Source organism: Carica papaya, chromosome 5 (genome assembly GCF_054855325.1).
Source record: "Carica papaya isolate Zhongbai chromosome 5, ASM5485532v1, whole genome shotgun sequence".
NCBI classification, from domain to species: domain Eukaryota; kingdom Viridiplantae; phylum Streptophyta; class Magnoliopsida; order Brassicales; family Caricaceae; genus Carica; species Carica papaya.
In genome coordinates, this window is record NC_142313.1 from 5819267 (window position 1) to 5836588 (window position 17322).

General features: G+C 39.6%; 1 long non-coding RNA gene across 1 annotated transcript; it reads left to right on the plus strand.

The window, feature by feature from the left end:
• The first annotated feature begins 14198 nt into the window (after positions 1-14198).
• On the plus strand, positions 14199-16474 carry LOC148253700 (uncharacterized). The gene is made up of 3 exons (XR_015819084.1): positions 14199-14770; positions 15014-15111; positions 16233-16474. It is a non-coding gene; the product is annotated as an uncharacterized LOC148253700 (long non-coding RNA).
• The last annotated feature ends 848 nt before the right edge of the window (positions 16475-17322 follow it).

Consider the following 17322-nt stretch of genomic DNA (forward strand, 5'->3'; position numbering starts at 1 on the left):
GCCCAAAATACTTTGATTTATCATAGAACAACTTATGTTGTGACCTGTTAAGAGTATAAAGTCTAAGCCGCCACTTTTGTAATTCTTTTCATATAGCTTTCTTTTAGAGTTTGACTCATTGTAAATTCATTTTGATAATCCAATTTATGCAAAATTTAGAATCAATAATGTAATCAAGAACTCATACAATACTCATTAAAGAATTAAAGACTTAAATCCTATAAAAATTCATCCTACTTAACCCTCTATCAATAAATTGATATAATCTAAAATAATTAAGAAATTAAAAGAATAGAAAAAACACCACAAGAGTACCTTAATAAGTTGATCTAATTCTTTGCTCAACGAGAAGGTTTGTAATAACTAGGCCCAAGAGAGATGAGGGAACCCAGGCCTAGGCCAGAAAAAAAAATAAAAAAAATAAATAAACAAAAAAAAACCCCGAGCAGAAAGGGGGACAGGGGCTGTGAAGAAGAAGGAGAAAGAAGGAAGCATGGTGCGCAACACATGTCAGAAAAGAGGGTGTCGAGCACGCAGTTTTGGGCGTGGCACGCGCTGCTGAAGAAGAAGAAAAAAAAAAGAGGAAGAAAAAGAAAAAGGAGAAAGAGAAGGAGAATGAGGAGGAAGGAAGCATGGCGTGTGGGGCACGCGACCAGAAAAGCAGGGTTATGCACGGTGCTGGGCACGCGCCATACGATGTTGGGCGCGCAACATGCGATGTTGGGCACACGACGCACGTTGCTGAAGAAGAAAAAATAAAACGCGTGTTGGGTAGACTTAATCCACGTGAGGCAGACCACGGTACGACATTCCAAATCTATTCAAAGATCCCTGCGAGGCCAAAAATCAGAGAACAAGAGAGAGAGACTAAAACCACTCCTTTGGGTCAAAAGCCCGAATTCAAAACCAATTTTGGTCAATTTTTTTCACCTTACATTCGATTATTCCTCTTTTAAATTAAACCCTTGATCATATGTATGAAATTTTTAAGAAAATTGGGAATAGGAAATTAAAAAAGGAGCCGACTGTATGGAACTAAAGTTGTTGGAAAACTTTTCGATTTCTTCTTTCATTGGAGATTCTGGTAAGAATTAGGATAGTTTTCATTCTAAGATTTCATATTTTCATAAAATGATTTATTGATTTCAAAATGATTAATTTAAAAGCTTGATAGATGATTTAAGTTTTGTTATGGAAGGTGTTTTGCAAAATTTCATATGTATGTGAGTGAGCGTGTATTGAGCTCCGGTACTGTATAGTGTATATGTATAATAATATGGATACAGATATGTTGTGCATGAATGAATAGGTAAAGATGTAGTTATACAAAGACTGCTGTTTGTTTAACGTATAGGATTCCATGTATAAAAAATAGATGGATTCTAGGGTGTGTTTACATATATAGCTATATATATATTGTAAAAGTCCAAAAAATAGGGAAATAAAATAATATTGAAATTAATAAAATAGTGGAAGCAGTTTAGAATTTAGGGTTATATTATTTGCATAGTTGATTAAAGCGCCCAATACGGCTACATGAATGCCCTTAAAGAACATAAGTATGAAAGAGTAAATGAGGAAAACTAATGTATTCGACCAGTGCTCGAACTGGGGGAAACAAAGATGCAATCTTCTAGTTAGTTTTCTTGTTGTTCGAGATCCAGGTCTTGGTCGTCCTTATCTAAAATGGTTAATATTAAAGAAGTGAGCTACACTATCTCAGTAAGAATATCAACGTCTTACCACTGATATAGAAAATTAAAAGTTTGTAGAAATAGTAAAATTACCAATGGAGCTCATTTTTAAAATAAAACTTGTTTAACTAAAAGTGTTAATTTCTTAACTTACTTGGAAGTTCCTAAATACCACTTATGAATATAAGAATCAGAATAGTTATCTACACTACGCATTCTAAAGGACCAACCATAATTAACCTTTATTATCTCCACTTACCTACCAGTGTCGCTGGGGGCCCATAGGGGTCCCCACTACCCATAGACTAAATATCTATTTAATTAATCAAAGGTCATCCCCATACCATTCGGTAATAGGAACCAAACATATAACTGCCTCAATACCTTGTTTAATATGAGCATAATCAAAACCATTCCCAACCTCTTTTGGTATGGGACTTCTCAGTCCTGTTCGACTAAGGGTAACGTCTACAATAGGGTTTACCCTATGTACCAAGTTTGTACACCCCTTCCCACGACACCCGGTAAGCCCTTTAATTTAACAATGATGCTTTACACATACATAGTTTTCATTATTACCCAATCCAATAACGTGCAAGACTCATATTTTGTAATTACCAAAAAATGAAACGATAAATTAATGAAGTAAAATAAATTAAAATCCAACGGTTCAAGAAACATGATTAAGACATTTGTTTTAAACTCACATAGCAGAATAAAGATGGAAACGGTTTAGGTAAAGTGAATAGACAAGAAAAATAAACGTAAACTAAGTTATACTAAAAAAAAAACGAAGTAACGATAAACAAATAAGGTAACATAGCAACAAATGGACAACACAGATAATTAATGACAATCATAGACTGGTCGATGAATGGCTAGATCAGCAACTTGTATTTAATTAATCAAGGGATCACCAACCATTTTTAATTTTTTGTTTATTATTAATTGACTTTAATTTATCTGTAACAGGGGAGAGGGTGAGGGATTCTTATACTGGATTGGTGTCCAAAATACTACCTTTTCATTACACTTCTCGGCGGTTTCTAGATCCTGAATTTCGTGGATTTTTTTTGCTAAAATCAAAACTTACGTCAAAATAACGTGTAAATACTCAAAAAATGGCCAAAAACGGTCGAAAACCTCATTGGGGGCCGAATTAGGGTTCTGGCACGATAGAGTCACTGGTTCCACCTTCTACAGCTACTCCTCTCGGTCAGACCGATTTTGGCCAGTTCTGGGCGAAAACATATTCACTTCGGGGTTAGGCGGTGTTTATTGGTGGAAAAAGAAAGAAAACTAAAACTTACTAATGGTTCTGCCGAGCTCCGCTGCTTCTTCCTCGCGGTCGCGACTTTCCTTCAACTACTCTGCACCGAAAAAAATATTAGATGGCCTAGGGTCGAGAAACGGGAGGAGTAAAAAATTTTTTTGGCTCACCTGAATTTTATCGTAGTTTTGGGTGTAGTAGCTTAGCGGATCTCCACCCTCCATTTCTGGCTTACCCTTGGGTTTTCTAGCATCAATAAGGGTTTTGGGTAACTTAGAATGAAGAAACAAGACGAACGGGAGAAAATTGCACGTAGTAGCGTCGACCTCTGGTGTAATGGCGATGGTAGTTGGCTTCTCCTTTGGCTGCCCTTCTTCTTCTTCTCCAGCGAATTGGTGTGTGGCTAGGATTAGGATTTCAGTGGAAAAGGAGTTTAAATACTCATCTTCTCTCGATTTGGGCTGTCCGTTCGGGTCCGCGTGGACCGATCTTTGCCGTTGGATCCCACTTATTCGGGAAAAAAATCTGGGTCATTCGATTGAAGGCACGCAGACCGTTCGATTGTGCCTAATGGGAAAATAGATCTGGGCCATTCGTGCACGCGGGAGTGAATATTGGCCGTTGGATCACTTGGCACGTAGATTATCTGCGTGGCCTCTCGTGTAGAATGTGTGCTGGCGTGTCCGCCATATAGCACACGGTGACTAGTCGTGTTGCTGACGTGGCTGTTTTCTCCATTTTTGCATTTTGACCCTTGCTTCAATCTTTCTTTACAAATGGGTCTTCCTTTGTTTCTAGTTTGGCCCCTTTCTTTGGAAATTATTTTTAAAGACATCCAAAACGCAAATATCCAAAGAAAAGTTTAAAGAAATTAAAATTAAATATTTTATTATTATTCTAAAAATTATTTTATGTCATCCCGAGCCTAAATTTCGGGCTTAGGAGGTTACAACTCTCCCATCCCTTGAGAAAATTTGGTCGTCAAATTGCTACCCCCTAGTCAAACAATTGAGGATATCGGACCTTGAAGTCTGATTCCAACTTCCAGGTGGCCTTGTCCTATGAGTGATTTTAGCATAGTACTTTGATAAAAAGGATTTTTCTGTTACGAAGTACTCTACTCTTCTGGTCCAAAATGCTAACTGGTACCTCCTCATAAGATAAATCCTCCTGAAGTGGAAGCGACTTGTAGGATAAAACATGTAAAGGGTCAGGGTTATACTTACGAAGCATCGACACATGGAAAATGTTATGGACTCTAGATAGCTATGGAGGCAGTGCTAGTCTGTTGGCGGATATTTCAATCCTGTCAAAAATCTCAAATGATCTGAAAACCAGAGGTTCAACTTCCCCCTCTTTCCAAACCTGGTGATGCCCTTAAAGGGGGTGACTTTAAGGACTACTCGATTGTCTTTCTCAAATTCTAAATCCCTTCTTCGGGTGTCTGCATAACTTTTCTGTCTACTCTAGGCTATCTAAACATTTTTCTTAATCTTGACAATTTCCTGTCGCCCACCTCTTCTCAACATATCAGTGACCTATAAGGTCAGCCATAGAATGCCTCATACGGAGCCATACCAATACTTGCTTAATAATTGTTATTATAGGCGAACTCTACCAAAGGTAGATGGTCATCCCAGTACCCTCTAAAATCTAGAACACAAGCCCTGAGCATATCCTTCAGTGTGCAAATAGTTCGCTCTAATTATCCATATTTTTATGGGTGGAATGTTGTGCTAAGAGACAACTTCATCCCCATTGCTTGTTAAAGACTTTTCTAAAATTGAGAGGTGAACTTGGTGTCTCTGTCCGATACCACTGTCACCGAAATTCCATGTAGTATGACTATCTCCTGAATATAGATTCTTTCTAACTTGTCCAAGGGATCAGTCATTCTGATGGCCAAGAAATGGAAGGACATAGTGAGTCGGTCAACAATCACTTAGGTCGCACCGTGTCCTGAGTGTGTTTTAGTCAATCCTACTATAAGGTCCATGGTTATATGTTCCCATTTTCACTCTAGGATTAGTAACGGCTAAAGTAGCTCGTCTGTGCGTTGATGCTCTGCTTTGACCTGTTGGCATATAAGGCATTTAGAGATGAAATCAGAAATTTTCCTTTTTATCCCACTCCACCAGAATCGAGGTCCCACGTTTTGGTACATCTTAGTACTTTTCGGATGAATGGTTAACTTTGAATTGTGAGTCTCTATCATGATATCTTTCTTCACCTTGCTATCACTAGGAACACACAACCTATCTTGGAACCTGAGTAACCCATCAGCAAAGACTCAGAATTTTGAATTCAAACCTTGTTTTGTGTGCTTTCTGAGAGCTGCTAGAGTGAGATCAATTAGTTGAGCCTCCCTTATTCTTTAGATTAACTCAGGTTGAACTGCTAAATGGGTTAGACATGTGACCCTCTTCAAGTCTTGGAGTTATATTTGCAGTGTAGCCTTTACCATCCTACACTCAGAAACCATTATCTGAGATAACATACCTACATTCTTCCTACTGAGGGCGTCGGCTACCACATTACCCTTGTCCGGTTGGTACAGAATCTAATAACCGTAATCCTTAAAAAAATTTATCCAATGCCTCTGACGCATATTGAGATCCTTCTAGGTGAATATATGCTTTAAGCTTTTATGATTTGTATAGATTTCAAATGTTTTCCCATATAAGTAATGGCGTTAGGTCTTTAAGGCGTGGATAATGGCGGCAAGTTCCAAGTCATGGGTGGAGTAATTCTTTTCATGAGTTTTTAACTGTCTGGACCCATAAACTATAACCTTTCTGTGCTGCACCAGAATGCAATCTAGTCCCTGGTAGGACGCATCACTGTATACTGTATACCCACTCGATCCATTCGGTAAAGTCAAGACTAGTGCGTTAGTTAGTCATTCCTTAAGTTTTGTAAATATCTTTTTCACATTCCTCATTCTACTCAAACTTGACATTTTTCTTCGTAAATCGTGTTAGGGAGATGGCTATACTTCAAAATCCTTTTACAAACCTGCAGTAATAACCTGCTATACCCAAAAAATTTCAAACTTCCTTAACCGAAGTCAACTACTTCCAATCCATCACTACATCAATCTTGTCGAGATTCACCAACACTTCATCTTTTGATATTATATGCCTTAGGAAGGAAGTCTGCTCAAGGCAAAACCTACACTTACTCAATTTTGCTTATAGTTTATTTTTTTTAAGAACCTGTAAGACCTGAGTTAGATACTGAGTGTGTTTCTCTCTGCTCTTAGAGTATACCAGAATATTATCAATAAATACTATAACAAACTTATCCAAAAACAACTGAAGACCTTGGTTAACAAATCCATAAAAATCGCAGGTGCATTAGTCAATTCGAATGATATGACTAGGAACTCATAGTACCCATACAGAGTTCTGAAGTCTATTTTAGTGATGTCTTTTGCCTTGATCTTCACCTGATTGTACCCTGAACGCAGGTCAATCTTGGAGAAAATCTGAGCACCCTATCATTAGTCAAAAAGATCATCAATCATAGGGAGTGACTTCGTGTTATTGATTGTGACCTTACTCAGTTCTCTGTAGTCAATACACAACCTCAAAGACCCATCCCTTTTCCTTACAAATGTGATTCTGACTCCCCAAGGGGATATGCTATGTCGGATGAATCCATTATCCTGCAACTCTTTGATTTATTTTTTTAGTTCTTCTATCTCGTCACGACTCATTCGGTATGGAGCAATCGAGATGGGTTGGGTACTAGGCTGAAGATCTATAATAAATTCGACTTCTCGATCTATTCATAGTCCTGGTAGTTCATCAAAGAATACGTTTGAAAAATCTTAGACAACAAAAAAATCTTGAATGTAAATCTCTTTTTTAGGTTTACCTAACATGGAAGAGAATAGTTGAGTTAAGGGCATTTGATAAATAATGCAGTTACCTTCGATCACGCTTAAAGAGGCAATGTATCTAAGTCATCTATACGCGCGGGATGTGATCGGGATCGTTAGATTGCCAAGCATGCAGATTGCATGTGTGGCACCGATGTCATCTCACGTGGCCAAAATTTTTCTTTTTGTGATTTTATCTCTTATTTTCAAGTTTTCTTTCAAAAACGCCCCCTTTATTCAAATTTCACCCCTTTTCCCTAAAATTATTTTTAATTTTTTCCCTATTTCATTTTTTCTCAATAATTAAAATAAAATAAAATAAATTATTTACACCATTTTTATAAATGAAAAAGATTATCCCAAGCTGATTTTTAAGCCCGGGTATTACAACTTTCTCCCAATTTAAAAAAATTTGATCCCTCAAATTTGTCACCCTCTCACTTAATCGAACAGGTGGGGGTATTGGGCTCTAAAGTCTAATTCTAGTTCTCAAGTGGCCTCTTCCTGAGTATGATCCTGCCATAAGACCTTGATGAAGGAAATTACTCTGTTGCGAGTACTCAACTCTTTCAGTCTACAATGCTTACTGGTACCTACTCATAAGATAGATCATCCTCGAGTGAAAGGGGCTCGTGGGATAGGATGTGTAAGGTGTTCGGGTTATACTTGCGTAGCATGGACACATAAAACACATTATGAACTCTGGACAGCTCTAAAGGTAGTGTCAGTTTGTAAATGGTCGTACCAATCTTGTCTAAGATCTTAAATGGCCTAATAAATTGGGGGATTTAATTTCTCCCTCTTGCCAAATCTACTAATTTTCTTGAAAAGGCTGACCTTAAAAAACACTCGATCACTTTTCATAAATTTTAAATCCTTCCTCCGAGTGTTCGCATAACTCTTCTGTCTACTCTGGGTGGTCTAAATGTTCTTTCTGATTTTAACTATCGTAGTTGTAGTCTCCTCTACAAGATTCGGGCCAAGTAATTTTTTATCGCCTACCTCTTCCTAGCAAATCAGTGACCTACAGGATTGACCATATAATACCTCATACGTAGTCATGCCGATGCTTACTTGTAGCTGTTATTGTAGCTGAACTCTATCAAAGGTAGGTGATCATCCCAATGGCCCCCAAAATCTAAAACACAAGCTTGGAGCATATCCTTCAGGGTACGAATCGTCCTCTCTGATTATCCATCGATCTGAGGGTAGAATGCGGTGCTAAGGGACAGTTTCATTCCCAAGGCTTGCTGAAAATTAGACCAAAATCGAAACGTAAACCTAGGGTCTCTATCGGATGCAACTGTCACCAGGACTCCATGTAACCTGACTATGTCCTAGATATAGATTCTTACTACCTTATTCAAGCGGTTGGTCATCTTGATAGCCAAAAAGTGAGAGGACTTTGTGAGCCAGTTGATAATTATCCAAATGACATCATGTCCTGAGCTTGCCTTAAGCAATCCTGTCACGAAATCCATTGTGATATATTTCCACTTCTACTCCAGGATCAGTAATGGCTAAAGTAACCCGCCTGAATGTTGATGTTTTGCATTAACCTATTGACATACCAGACACTTGGAGACAAAGTCAACTATCTCTCTTTTTATCTCGCTCCATCAAAATTGGGGTCATATACTTTGGTACATTTTAGTACTTCCAGGATGTATGTCGAACTTTAAGCTATAAGCTTCTGTCATGATATCCTTTTTCAGTTCACTATTATCTGGAACACACACCCTATCCTAAAATTTGAGCAACACGTCTGCAAATACTCAAAATTCTAATATTACTCCCTATTCTGCATCTTTCTTGAGAGATACTATGGTAGAATTGGTTAATTGGGCTTCTTTTATTCTATAGATCAATCGGGTTGGACAGTCAGGTGGGCCAAGCATGTAACCCTCTTTAAGTGTTGAAGTCGTATCTGTTGTGCCGCCCCTATTATCCTGCATTCAGAAACCATTAAGTGAGCTAACATACCTGTACTTTTTCTACTGAGCGCGTCAGCTACCACACTGCCCTTACCTGGATGATATAAAATATTATAATTGTAGTCATTGAGGAGCTCTATCCAACATTTCTATCCCATATTGAGATTATTCTGAGTGAATATATGCTTCAAGCTCTTATGGTCAATATAAATCTCAAAAGTCTCCCCATACAAGTAGTGGTGTCAGGTCTTCAAAACATGGATAATGGTGGCAAGTTTTAAGTCGTGAGTGGGGTAATTCTTCTCATGACTCTTCAATTACCTGAACCCATAGGTTATGACCTTCCCGTACTGCATCAGAACACAACTCAACTCCAAGTATGAGACATCACTATACACTAAGTATCCACATGTCTCACTCGGTAGAGCCAACACAGGTGCAGTAGTCAACCACTTCTTAAGTTTTGTAAAGGCCCTTTCGCAATCCTCGTTCCATTTAAACTTAACGTTCTTCTTTGTAAGTCAGGTCAATAGAGCGGGTAGACTAGAAAACTCTTCCATAAACATGCAGTAATAATATGTCATTCTTATAAAGCAACGAATCTCATTAACTGAGGTCAATTTCTCCCATCCAAGTACTGCCTCAATTTTTTTGGGGTTCACTGATAATCCTTTGATATGATGTGCCCTAGGAATGTACTCTACTTGAGCCAGAACCCACACTTACTCAATTTTGCATAATATTTTTTTTTCCTGAGAACTTGTAAAATCTGATTCAGGTGGTGAGTGTGTTCTTCTCTGCTCTTTGAATAGACAAGAATATCATCGATAAACATAATGAAAAACTTATACAAGAATTATCCAAAAACCCTGGTCATTAAGTTCATAAAAATTATTAATGCATTAGTTAGTCCAAATGGCATGACCAGGAACTCATAGTATTCGTACCTGGTTCTGAAGGCTATCTTGGGGATGTCCTCTACTCTGATCTTTACCTAATGGTTACCCGAACACAAATATATTTTAGAGAAGACCTAGACATCCTGCAACTAGTAAAAAAAGTCATCAATAGTGGGGAGATGGTACTTGTTCTTGATCGTGACTTTTTTTAATCCTCTATAGTCAATACATAATCTTAACACCTCATCCTCTTTTCTGGAAAATGTGACTCCAGCACCCCAATGAGACACATTATGTCGGATAAACCCATTATCCTGCAATTCACCAATTTGTTTCCTCAGCTCTTCCATCTCAACATGACTCATGTGGTAAGAGACAACTGAAATAGGTTAGGTGTCAAGCTAAAGATCTATGGTGAACTCAATTTCTATGTCCACTGGCAGTCCAGGTACTTCATCAGGAAACATATCTAGAAAGTCTCGGACTATCGAAATCTCTTGAATGCAAATTTCTTTCTTATGTTTGCCTAATGTAGAGAAGACAACCAAGTTAAAGCACGATGTAATAAGAAAATTGCCATGAATAAATAATATTTAAAAATTATATTAACTTGCAAATGGTTCTTCGTTAGGAGGGCTGACTACAAGTTTCTTGTGGAAACAATCTATGGTGGTGTGATACGCTGCTAACCAGTTCATTCCCAGAATTACATCAAAGTCCCCCGTGTCAATCTCTATGTGGTCCACACTCAATTTTCTATCTGCTATGTCTACGACACAAACTTTGTATATAACCTCCCCTAGTAGTGTTCTACTTCTAGGAGTGGACACAAACAATACAGAATCAAGTATCTCAGGTAATACATTCAAGTTTTGTACAAAAACTTGTGAGACAAACGAATGTAAAGCACCAGTATCAATCAAAATATGGGCAAGGTTCGCCGTGGCTGCTGACTGGGTCATCCTATATGGCCGAATTTTCTCTTTTTACGATTTTAGTCCTTGTTTTCAAGTTTTCTTTAAAAAACACACCCTTTATTCAAATTTCACTCCCTTTTCCTCAAAATTGTTATCAATTTCGTCCCAATTTTATTTTTTTTTCAAAAATTTAAATAAAATAAAATTATTTATTTATTTAATTTTTATAAATAAAAAGGATTATCCCGGATAAATTTTTAGGCCCGGGTATTACAAAAAATCTGTTCACTTTGGGGTTAGGCGATGTCTATTAGTGGGAAAAAGAAGAAAACCAAAACCTACCGATGGTTATGGCTTTCCAGTGTGGTGGCTCCGTCGAGCTCTACCGCTTCTTCCTAGCGATCGTGGCTTTTCGTTGGCTACCCTGCACCGAAAACATGTTAGATGGCCTAGGGTCGAGAAACGAGAGGAATGGGAAAAGGTTTTGGGCTCACTGGAGTTTTTTTTTATTTTGGGTGCGATTGCTCAGCTGAGCTCCACCCTCTGTTTTTAGCTTTCCCTCAGGTTTTCCTACATCAGGAAGGGTTTTGGGTAATTTAGAATGGAAAAACAGGACGAACGTGAGAAAATTACATTTACCGGCATCGATTTGGGTCTCCGGTGTAGCGACGACGATGATTGGCTTCTTCTCTGGCCGCCCTTCTTTTTCTTCTCTAGCGAACTGGTGCGTGGCTCGGGTGGGTTAGGGCTTCAGTGAAATAGGAGTTCAAATACTCCTCTTCTTTCGATCTGGGCCATCTGTTCAGGCCTACGTGAATCGATCTCAGCAGTCAGATCCCACTTATTCTAGAAACAAATTTGGGTTGTTCAATTGAAGGCACGTGGACCGTTCGATCGCAATTAACGGGGGATGGATCTGGGTCGTTCGTACGCGCGAGAGTAAATATTGGTTGTTGGATTACCTAGCACATATTTTCGTGTGGCCTCCTACGTGGAACACGTGCTGGTGTGTCCGCAATGCAACGAACAGTAACTGGTTGTGATGCTGACGTGGTCCTCTTACGTGGCCGTTTTCTCTATTTTTGCACTTTGACCCTTGCTTTTAATCTTTCTTTTCAAATGGGTCCTTCTTTATTTTCAGTTTGGCTTTTCCTTTGGAAATTATTTTCAAAGACATCCAAAATGGAAATATCTAAGGAAATTTTCAAAAAAATTAAAATTAAATATTTTATTATTATTTTAAAAATTAATTTATGCCATCCTGAGCCTAAATTCTGGGCTCGGGATGTTACATATATAATTATGTAATATGTGTTTACATATATATATTGATATATACGAAGCTGTATAAAAATATAAATAGATATATAAATATATGTATGTTGGTATGAGTGTAAATAGTCCTAAGCATTGAACCTGTATGTGTGCAGGTGTAAAATAATGTAGGTAGTTACGTAGGAGTATAAACTGCTTATATGCATATTTAAAGTAGGAATATAGATCTATGTATGTTATATGAGTATAAGTGGTGGTGTTTAGGTGTGTCAGTAATTAGAGAATTTGTATGTATGAGTTTTATAGGTGAATGTAAGATATGTGTTAACATTTTATATATTTATAAGTACTGTGAGATTTATGATTAATATATTTACAGTGGTTTATGTATATTAAATCATAATTAGATGAAATATGTATATTGTAAGGAAGTATATATATATATATACATAATTTAAATAGGTTTATGGTTAAATATAATGGTACCAAGATAAATTTAAGTAAGCAATGTGTGTAGATATGGATTGCGGTTGCTTGTTGCTTACGTAGTGAATTGGGTGTATGTTTAATATGATGTAAACTGTATATGTTGGACATACTTGTATGCATGTGACTGCTTACTCAAATGATTTTTTGTGTGTGTTTGATATACACACAAGTTTGTTGTTATGTATACTCATTATAGGTGGAATGACTACGCATCTCAGTTGTGTAAATAGGTATGTGAGAGTGATGAGATTGGTTGTTGGCAGTGATAGTGAGAATATAAATTAATACCATTGTTAAATGTGAATTTTTCTTCAAAAATATAAATCTAATATTTGGGTAGAAAATTAATAAAATATCAAGAATGTTTGAGTTTCTGAGATTGGGATATGAAATAGAAATAATCTTTGAAGAAGAAAAAGCTTACCGAGTATCATGGGAGAGAGTGTACGGACTTGGTATATAAGGTTCACCTTACCATAAATATATCCTCAATCGTACAAGGCTGGGAAGTCCTACACCGGACGAGGTTAGAAATTGATTTAATTATGCTCATACCAGATGGAATATTGAGACGATGTATAATTGTGGCGCCCATTACCAAATTGGGTATGGAGACAACCGATGAACTGTAAAAGAAATATTTGTACATCCGTATGTAGCAGGATCTCTATGAGCCCCCCAGTGATACTAATAAGGAAAATGACAATATGTGATGGAAATGGAAATGGTAAGCAACCCTGGTTTCGATGAAATGGTAAAGAACCCAAGTGTTACATTTATTGATATGCATGTTGATTGTACTTTCCACGGTGTTTCTAACGATTTTTTAATGTTATGTGTATAAATGATTACTAGTAAGCGAAATGAATAGAGATCTTTTTTAGTAAATGGAAAAACAGATGATGGTATGAATGTTGTTCAACTTTAGATTTTACTCGATAAAATTTGTATTAATTTTATTAAACCTATATGGGTGTGTGTGTGCATATCTCTACTTTGAACACTACTTTATTCTTACTGAGTCTGTGAATCTCACCCAAATTCACACCCTCCAATGCATATTAGTTCAAGTCAGGAGGGAGTTCAAGATCAAAGGAAGACTTCGAAAAATCTTTTAGCTACCTTAGACGTTTATTGTAAAATAGATCTGAATGTATTATTGTGATGTAATTTCAAAAGATTGTTATGAGTCTCATGAATTGTGATTCCGTACAAGAGATATATTGTTGATTTATAGAGATTAGCATAATATTGCGAAAAAATTTATCATGTTTATATGTAAAGTGACCCTCTTTTTTCTCTAGAGAAAGCGGGTCGTTACAAGGTTGAAGATATCTCACTAGTTAAAAATAGTTTTGTAATTTTATTTCTCAAACTTGAATGATTACAATTAGGAATTGAAGACTTATCTATAAATTAAGGCATGTGCATTGAAAAATAAATATCCTAAATTAATTGTAAAAATTATAAGAGAAATCAAATCTTGTCTTAAATAAAAAAATAATAAAAATTAAGAAAATTTTGACTAAATAAGCTAGATAAAATTTTTCATTTTGAAAACTTTTTAAATGAGGAAGATCTTAATTGATTGTAGAAGAAGTAAGGGGAGAATAAATGGAAGTTTAGCCATTAATGCTATGTTTGGATGATGAACCATTAATGTGCAGTATGGTAATCTACGAGTTTATCTTATTTGAATCTGTAGCGCCCGGACCGAGAAGGAGGAAAAAAAAAAAAAAAAAAAAAACGGGGGGGGGCCACGTCGGCAGCCACGTCAGCAGGCCCGATCAGCAGTCTCGGCCAACCGGGCCCTGCCACGTGGCAAGACCACGTCGCTTCGAAAAGGAGCCACGTTGGCGATCCGCGTGGGTGCGATCGGACGGCCCAGATCAATCGCGCGATCGGACGGCCCAGATGCAATCGCACGGACGGCCCAGATTCAATCAAAAACGAACGGCCCAGATTAAAACAAAATGAACGGCTGAGATCAAAAGGCAAGGGGTTATAAATAGAACCCCCACACCAGACCACAAACCCTAGCCGCCTGCCGCTCGCCGGAGAAGACAAACCAGAAGCCGGCCGCCGCCACCCGCCGCCGCGCCGGGGAAATTTCCGACCGCCAATCGAGGTAAATTTCATACCCCCGACTCGTTTTTCCACGCTGATTCCTCTTGTGGCCAAATCGGAGCCAAAATCCCGGCCAAACGGCCGGAATACGCGGCCGAAGGCAAGTGGCGCCGCCGCGCCCCCTCTCGGTTTTTGCCTCCGATGAGGCCTTTCCCAGCCTCCGTTTGATGCAATTTTTATATCACCGTGATCACCATTCTTTTCTCTACAGGTTGACCGGAGTCGAATCACCAAAACACGAACCTCGCCGGAGAGCCGCCACACCCGAGAGCGCCGCCGCCGGTAAGCTCCGTTTTTCCGTGATTTTTTGGCCCCCCAAGGGCCCTAGGGTTGTTTTCTCACAGGGACCGATGCGAGTGTGGCCGAATTCGGCCGGAAACGGCCAACAACAGCCAACACGAGGTGACTCGCTGCCGCCAGCGGCGGCGCCGTCGCCGGAGCACGGCGGAGCCGCCGTGCCGGAGTTGCGATTTGGGCCGAAAGGGGCCCTGGGCCTAATTTGGGATTTTTTTGGAACACGTGCAGGTACCAGTAGTGCGTTTCAGTTCCCCGAGAAAAATTCAGGGAAAATTAGGGATAGCCTGCAAGCGCACTGCAAAGCCGTGTTCGGACCCCGAAAACGAGTAAGGACCCCTCACCCTATTTTCTATCACGGTATTAAAGTTCAAAATGATAAAACGGTATCTCTTGAATTAACGAATGTGTGAAATTGCTTAAGGTGGCTAATGGAGCCCAAGTCTAGTGTGATTGATGATTTACTGTTATTTGGCCTGTTTTACAGCTTTAAATGCATTATGAGGTTTGATTTGTTCATTTTATAGTTTCGAGTGCATACATTACTGTTTTATTAATTATGGGTTGAAAGACTGAAGAACTGATACTGTATGTTGTCTGTTTGGCATGAATTACGATTTGCTTGTTTAAATATGAATTGATGATGCTTATTGAGGAAAAGGAAAATGAAAGATTGTGTAGACTGATAATTGTATGATGGAGTCAGCCTGACGAGATATCCTGGGAGATGGTGGACGGACCGGGTCCGTAGGGAACCCTACTGGGATTGTGGTCTCACATGCCGGACGGGGTATGGAGATCTTATGGTTTTGGCGCCCATACCGGACGGGGTATGGGGACGGCCCGTTTCACCCTCATACCGGACGGGGTATTGAGGTTTATGGTTTTGGCGCCCATACCGGACGGGGTATGGGGACGGCCCGTTTCACCCTCATACCGGACGGGGTATTGAGGTTTATAGTTTTGGCTCCCATACCGGACGGGGTATGGGGACGGCCCGTTTCACCCTCATACCGGACGGGGTATTGAGGTTTATGGTTTTGGCGCCCATACCGGACGGGGTATGGGGACGGCCCTGGAAACTGATTATGAATGTTAAAGGTTAACGGGTAGCGGGACCCCTATGGACCCCCATGGATACTAGTAGGCTGGTAAATGAGAAAAGGATATGTGGTATAATGATTGAATTACAAAAGGCGTGATAAGTGCTATGTTTTACAACTTATATTATTCCATGATTGTGATAATGTTATTGTTTTTCTTATATTGTTTCATGAATTCCACCGAGGTAAGTGGATGGTAAAGGTTTTATCATAAATAAAAGGATTTGTTGTAAATCATGCTCCATTGGTCTTTTGTGTTTTTCTACCCACCTTTACCTCCGTGACGGTGAGATATCGTGATGTTCTTACTGGGCTAGTGTAGCTCACTCCTTATTTAACCATTTCAGATCAGGAAGACATGGTTCCCGAGCCCGTTCCGCAGGAGGACGACGAAGGGGATGCTTAGAGATTCTGTAGTCATACTCATAGTTTTATTTTCGAGTTTCTCTTTTAGTTAGTTTAATCTTTTATATTTTAAGTACGTTTTTGGTTTTCGTGTAAGGGATGTTAACTGAAATTTTGATCTCGCTTCCGCATTTTATGTGTTTAAATACTCATTTCATTTTCACATTTCCGGGGTCGTTACAGTTGGTATCAGAGTCGCGTTTCCTCGGGCCCCTCCCTTACACAATAGTGCCTTAGATAAATACTCACCGATATATCGTTACTCAATCATTCCTGGTGAAAACGAGTACACGGGAATGAGGAGAGGAAGGCCCCCACTAAACCGAGCGGCTCAGGATAATTCACTTCGGGAGGTCCTTGACAGACTGTATGAGATGGTGGAGGCTCTCGTAGCTGCCCAGCGAAGGCAAGAGGAGAGAAGGGAGTTACCCGGACCCCCTCCGCTAGCGCAGGTTGAGCCCCCACTACAGCAGGCTGATCCCGTACCACCCCGGCAGGAGCCTGTTCCTCCACAGTACCAACCGGCACCACAGCCGCGGTACGACCCGGTACCACAGCCACAGTACCAGCAGGCGCCGCCACAGCACTTTCCAGTACCCCCACCGCATCAGCAGGTTCCACCACAGGGTCCCCCAGTTCACCCTCAGCCGGTCCCAGTCCCTCTACCTCGGGACCCCGCTCCTTCCTTGATCGATCCCGGCTTCACAGAGAGGTACAGAAGACTGAACCCTTCTACTTTTGCAGGGGGATCCTCTTTTGAAGAGGCCCAATATTGGCTGGCAGAGACTGAGAGAGCCTTCGAGACCTTGGGAGTAGTTCCTGAGCAGAGGGCTGCCATTACCTCCTACATGCTGGTAGGGGAAGCAGTACACTGGTGGGAGCTCAAGCGGGCCACCCTGCCTACACCAGTTACTTGGGAGCAGTTCCTGGCGGCCTTCCATGCGGAGTATCTCCTTAAACACATCCAACATCTAAAGGAAATGGAGTTTGCTCAATTGGTCCAGGGAAATATGACAGTGTCGGACTATGCTC